The sequence below is a fragment of the Dermacentor silvarum genome, chromosome 1 (assembly GCF_013339745.2).
Source record: "Dermacentor silvarum isolate Dsil-2018 chromosome 1, BIME_Dsil_1.4, whole genome shotgun sequence".
NCBI classification, from domain to species: domain Eukaryota; kingdom Metazoa; phylum Arthropoda; class Arachnida; order Ixodida; family Ixodidae; genus Dermacentor; species Dermacentor silvarum.
Genome location: NC_051154.1, coordinates 254,850,959 through 254,857,693, shown reverse-complemented (window position 1 = coordinate 254,857,693; position 6,735 = coordinate 254,850,959). Strand labels below are relative to the sequence as shown.

Genomic DNA, 6,735 nt, shown 5'->3' with positions numbered 1-6,735 from the left:
CGTCCGGGGCGGACCATGGCAGGCGTCGGGAGCATGCGTTGGGCCCAGCGTGCAGGCAAGCAATACCGCCTCTACCCCAGCTGGACAACTCACTGTCGGCCGTCCTAGGCGGACCATGGCAGGCGTCGTGAGCTTGCGTTGGGCCCAGCGCGCACACAAGCATCGCCATGACTTCTGCTGGACGACCCGCTGTCGACCGTCCTCGGCGGACCATGGCAGGCGTCGTGAACGTGCGTTGGGCACAGCGCGCAGCCAACAACATCGCCGGGACCCCTGCTGGACGACCCGCTGTCGGCCGTGCTGGGCGGACCATTGCAGGCGTCGGGAGCGTGCGTTGGGCCCAGCGAGCATGAAAACAACATTGCCGGGACCCCTGCTGGACGACTCGCTGTCGGCCGTCCGGGGCGGACCATGCCAGGCGTCGTGAGCTTGCGTTGGGCCCAGCGCGCACGCAAATATCGCCATGACTTCTGCTGGACGACCCGCTGTCTGCCTTCCTCGGCGCACCATGGCAGGCGTCGTGAACGTGCGTTGGGCACAGCGCGCAGGCAACAACATCGCCGGGACCCCTGCTGGACGACCCGCTGTCGGCCGTCCTGGGCGGACCATGGCAGGCGTCGGGAGTGTGCGTTGGGCCCAGCGAGCAGGAAAACATCGCCGGGACCCCTGCTGGACAACCCGCCATCGGCCCTCCTGGGCGGACCTTGGCAAGCATCGGGAGCATGCGTTGGGCCCAGCGCGCTGGCAAACAAGATCGCCGGGACCCCTGCTGGACGACCCGCTGTCGGCCGTCCTGGGCGGACCATGGCAGGCGTCGGGAACGTGAGTTGGGCACAGCGCGCAGGAAACAACATAGCCGAGACCCCTGCTGGACGACCCGCTGTCGGCCGTCCTGGGCGGACCATGGCAGGCGTCGGGAGCATGCGTTGGACCCAGCGCGCATGCAAACACCGCCGCAACTCCTGCTAATCAGTGCTCTGTTGCGCATCTAGCACAAAGTATCAGTGGAACGTTTATGTGTATTTGTAACAGAAATGCAAAATGTATATTCGTTAAATTCCAAGCTCAAATACCTCGTTTTGCTGCTTGTATATATTTGTAAAGAAACATTATTAAAAATTTCCATCGCATTTTGAACTGCCTGCGGATCGCTGCAGTCCGCAAGGCCTACTATTAGGATTGGAACCTGTGGTCCCATGGTCAACGCGTTTGTAACCCAAGCATTCCTCTGATACGAACGTCTGAGATACTAGGGGACAGCAAAATGGCACGCATTTGAGTCCAATATTAATATACAGAATGCTGTATCTGTCATGTTTTTAGAAATCCAATTTCTTAAAATGATTTTCATGTGACCGAGGGCGTTATAACGTAAAACTATTCCAATCTGTTTCTATTTCACTTCAACCATTACTATTCCGCGATTTGTGAACCTTTTTTCGGGGGCCACGCTCTTATCGACCGTCTGTCACGCGACGTAACAAAACCGGGAAAACTTCCCATGTCGAAATGATGCATGTACTTGTATTATGCATGGTTATGCTGAACAAACGAAATACATGTATTTCTGATTCTGCACCTTGGTCGCCATTAACCCTCCGCTGTTGCCTTAAATTTTCTGTCCACGCACACTTTGCCTATCTGTCATGTGACATCCCATAACCGCGAAAGCTCACCTCGTCAAGTCATGTGTATGCACTAAGCATGCATTATTATGCCGAACATGACAGTCTCTTTTTAATAGCTGCGGCCCTATACCGTAAAGCTTATCCAATCTGTTTCTATACCATTGATCTGTTTGTTGGCCCTTCTGGATTGGTCCAACATTTTGAAGGGCACGGCCACTTAGGCTGTCTGTCACGATACGTCACAAAAACCGCGAGAACTCCCCATTTTAAGATGACATGTACACATTCATTATTATTGATTATGTCGAACAAAAAACAAAGATTTCGTTTGAATTCTACGTTTCTGTCACCATTAGCCTTTCGCGATTGGTGAAATGGTTTTCGCACAACGTCTTCTTCACTTGTCTGTCACGTGACGTCGCTAAACAGCAGAAACTTACATGCCGAAATTACGTGTACGCACTAAAGATGTGTTATTATGCCGAACTATACTGAAAGTTTTTTGCAATAGCCAGAGACTGGCATGTTTCAAAATGAATACAGCGCGGCCACTGATCGCTGCGGCGCTGTGTACTCGGAGCTGCCGGCGAGAATTGATTTCTTTGCTATGTAACGTAATAAAGGAGACACAGATACAGCACCAGTTTCTGGGCCAGCTGTTCTATTCTCTTCCTCGCCGTCTTTCCTTCGAGCGCCCGCCTTGCGAGCGCCCGCGGCCAAGCTCACTTCGTCTTTACACTCAGCCATGCTGCATGCTTCCGGCGCGCGTGAAACCACACAACTTGTCCATGTATTGAAGTCGACATTTGTGAGCCGTTCAGCCTAAAGCCCCTATATATAAAATGTAGCGCCATTCTTAGATCTTGCCGCCACCGCGCTCACCCCGGCGGTTCCTCCTCGCCGCCTCCTGTCGCCCCAGCCTTCTCCGCTCCCCCATTGGCCAATTCGTATCACGTGGAAGCACGCGTTGCGCTTCTGTATATTTTTTTTCTTTCCAGCGCGCTCCGACCGCCATTCTCGGGCCTCTGCGACGAAAGTGCTGCACGCACAAAGGGATCAAACGTGTTAGGGACAAGAACTTCGTTGTGATGGCATGCTGCTGCGCCTGAAGTTGCCGTAACCGACAAGGCGCGGGCTAAATGCTTTTTTGTTTACCATCCGGCGAGCGCAAACGCTTGCTGCACACTTGCTTTTTGCGCCGTCTCGCATCGTCGCGTTGCTACTTCCAAAACGGCATTATTAACGCCAGTTACTGACTGACGAAGCAAATTCGCACCTCAATAACTGCTCCGCAGGGCGCGATCTAAGTTTTCCGCGGATTTCCTCTGCTAGCGCGGTAGCTGTCGTCTGCCACGGCAGGCCCGACGTACGCGGCGCCACTGTCGATATCGCGCCTCGATCTCGCTGGCCGCGCCGAGCGCGACAGCGGAACGGAGGAGGAGGGAAGCGGATGGCGCTACTTTTTATATATAGGGGTTTTAGTTCAGCCTGCAACCATAGAGAAAGGAATTCAACAAGAGGGGACACTCGGCAAAAACTGGCAACAGGAAACACGTCACCATACGTCACGCTATACTTTTGACACCGAACGTTAGCTGCCGCGAGCATCGAAAAAAAAAGAAAGTGAACTTAAGTTAACAGGCATTCATTTATTTTTAACACGAAAGTGTTTTATGCCGGGGTCCACCAAGACTTCACTGACGTATTTCCGTCACGGAAATACGTCAGCATACAATGTACACGAACATAATACAAAGAAAGAAACCAGAAGAAAAAGTTCCACAAACATGCAAAATTTGGAAATCGAACCCACGACCTCTCGGTCCGCGACGATAGATCGCCGAGCGTTTAACCCATTGCGCCACAAACGCATTTGCAGAGAGCTACACAGACGCGCCTTATATATCTAACACTCCTCCGTGTACCCGCGCTCTTGCTCGGGGCGGTGCCGCCGCCAGGGGCACCGCCCCGAGGGGCGGTGCCCCTGGCGGCGGTGCCGGGCGGCGGTGCCGGGGCGGTGCTGCCGGGGCGGTGCCGGGGCGGTGCTGGCGGCGGCGCCGGGGCGGTGTCGGGGCGGTGCCGCCTCAGCACTACGACGCCTCGATGCCAGCATTCGAAGGGACGCTGGCATCAAGAAGCACTACCAACGCCACCTAGGTGGCGTTCACCGTACTCAGCACAGCGGAGCGTGGCCTCCGCAATTAGCTCTGAAAATGTTTCTGAAGTTGATCGCGGAGGCTGCAATTACGACGCGCCGTACGCGCTGATTTGACTCGGTGACGATTCAGTTACGTGCTTTGTCCTGCGTGTTGTATTAGTGTGTCAGTTACGTGCTTCGTCTTTCGCGTTGTGCTAGCGTGTGCAGCGTAGTGCAGCTTCCATATGCACGACGGTTGCTCATGGTCATCGACGTTGGTAGTCGGGATGGAGGAGACGTGCCACCAGGCGTCAGCGTGGGTGCATCAACGCCTAAGGGCGCTTTAGCCACAAAACACCAATAGACATTATATATCAATGTGCAATAAACATTACACTACTTCTGTGAAGACACGTTTCACTTTCGTGTTCTATACCGATTCCTATATAAGAGGGATCAACCACATTTTTTTTTAATTCTTTGCCGCGAAAACTAAAACGTTTTGCGTATAAATGAACTTAAGCTTTGTGACTTATTTTCCTTGCCTTACCTAGCCACAGGTCAATGACTCGGCAGATACAAGCGTCATCTGCCAGACACTCCCCCGAAGCCAGCGAGGATGGCTGCGCGCGCGTTTGAGCGCTCGCGCGCGGCGACCCGTCTGTCTCATTCTTTTTTTCTTTTTTAAATGTAACCTGGTTTATTGGGCTCTCGGCGTATTCTTGCGTTCCTTCTGCACTGGGACAAGACACCACTGCACTATTGGAATACGGCAAGGTGAGAAATCTTGTTTCACAGTCTACGACGCAATTAGGCTTACGGCACGGGACCGAGACTTAAGACGCATTTAGCGAAAAACAGCTCGGCCATCCTGGCACAGGTAATTTGAGTAAATGAATCGTGCTGAGACATGTTTCCGACACTTCCTATGGGACTATTGTAACTTATTTCGGTTTTTGAGCCACACTGGCCGCACAGGGCGCCGTGTCGCAGTTGGCGAGAACTCAGCCGTGGTGTGTAGTCTAGTGCATCTTGCTAGGAGAAGCTTGTGCCGCTTTCTCTGACGCCAGACATTACTGAAAAGTAATTTCGTTACTTTCTGGGGTACTTTTGAGGCACGCTGGCCGCACAGCGCGCTGTGACGCAGTTAGCGATAAGCAGCTCGGCCGTGCATGGTGATAAAGTTAGTTTGGCGTGTAATGAATCTTAGAGGGACAAGTCTGTGACGTTTTTTGTGGCTCCGCAACAACATATACCTTCTTTCGGTACTCACGCCTGTTGAAAACGCGATGGGCGATTGCCAAGAGTGATAACATGGGGTGTTCTGCTGGCGCCGGCAGAACGCGCGAACGACGAACATATCAGAAACTTGTAATTCGAAAATTATGTCTTCTAAAGGACTGAAAAAAGGCATTGCACCCACGCATTTGTCATGAGTGCCTGTTGCGTCCGTCTGTGTATGTCACGTACCGTCGCGTCGCCCGAGGCCAAGTTTTGGAAACGCGAAGTCGCTCGTGTATTTGTGCTGCCTAAGTGCAGGAAATAATGCCCGGAAATTGGGGAACGCTTGGAAATCAGATGTTTTCATATATGTTTGGGATGAGTCGGGTATTTCTACGCCATGTATGTAAAAGCGAATTGCTTTTGTTTGTAATGCCGCCCATTCACCGCTTTCGCACGTTTCGCCTCGCAGTATTCCTATGTCTAAATACCAAAATGACTCATGCTTGTAACATGCTGTTACGTGCTTGCAAATGTAACATGCTTGTAATTTAATTTTTTTTTTCAGCTGGTACCATCCGGTGGAGCTTCATACAGGAACTACTGCCTTACCTGCTGGTGTCACAACGTTGGATGAACGCACAAAAAGCGCGGAACGAGCTTTTATATAGAGCAAAATAAATATTTCCTCATTGCACAAAAGGTCTTGCGTCTACTTTGTGAAATTGCACGTGGGACAGATTCGATGGGACTTTACGAGATCGTTCGCAATCATTTTTACTAAATAATAAACCGATTCTGCACGAAGAGCAAAAAAAAAGGAAGGGGGGGGGGGGGGGGGGGAGGCGTAGCCGGCGTGCTAGCTTGCGTTCAAAATACGCACGCCCAAAACCGAAACCGGAAGTCATGCAAGTGATCGACACCGACCGCTTGGCACGCTGCAGTCAATTCGGCCGCTGGGCCCCCTTTCTCTATGCTGCAACCAGTTTCTCTGGCGGGCGGCACTGGCTGCTGCGCGTTGGTGGCAGGTCTCGCCGATGATTATCTCGCCGCTCAGCGTTGTCAATTTCAGCCGAAGTTGAGGAGATTCCCTTAAAGGGTGCTCCGTTAATTACTGTGAGTGGTGCGACTGCTCCCAGTCTTCCCCGCTTCTCCTCAGGTTTTCCAGGACTATCACAGGAAGAGTTTGAGAGGCAGTCCACGTATAGTGATGCTCTCAATGACTGGAAGGCACAGTCGGAGCCATTCTGATGCGGCTCTTCGTTGCGGTGGCCACTATGTCTTGGGCGCCGCAGCGTATTAAAGAATTGCGTGGCAGTGAATAATGTTGCTGAGCCCTTTCGGCACATATACGTCATCGCTGTGCCAAATCTTATTGACTTATCAGCCGTTCTAGCGGCATTTTAGGGGCGAAGCTCCTTAAAGCGGCACCCGTTCGTCCCTCGTCGTAGTAGTAGTGTGTAACCAGTCTGAGAAAAATGAGAAAAAAAATTCCGAAGTTGTGCCCGTAGCGCGGAATCGAACCAGGGACCCCTCGCTTCCGAGCGCGCGGCGTTCGCCCACTACGCCACGAAGCACACATAGACACAAGCACCACGATGGCAATAAATACCCAACATTAACGAAAGGCCGCGTTTCTAGCGCGTTTCTAACGCGTTTGTGCTAGCGCGTTACGGCCCGTGTAAGAAGCTGGTGTAAGACGCTGTGGCCTCTCCGCCTTACCTTCAACGCGTTTCGAACGCGCTGCCC

At 52.4% G+C, this 6,735-nt stretch overlaps 1 long non-coding RNA gene across 1 annotated transcript; it reads left to right on the top strand.

Annotated features, from left to right (window-relative positions):
• Positions 1-4,364: 4,364 nt before the first annotated feature.
• Positions 4,365-5,688, top strand: LOC125942733 (uncharacterized). The gene is made up of 2 exons (XR_007465328.1): positions 4,365-4,542; positions 5,555-5,688. It is a non-coding gene; the product is annotated as an uncharacterized LOC125942733 (long non-coding RNA).
• Positions 5,689-6,735: the final 1,047 nt, after the last annotated feature.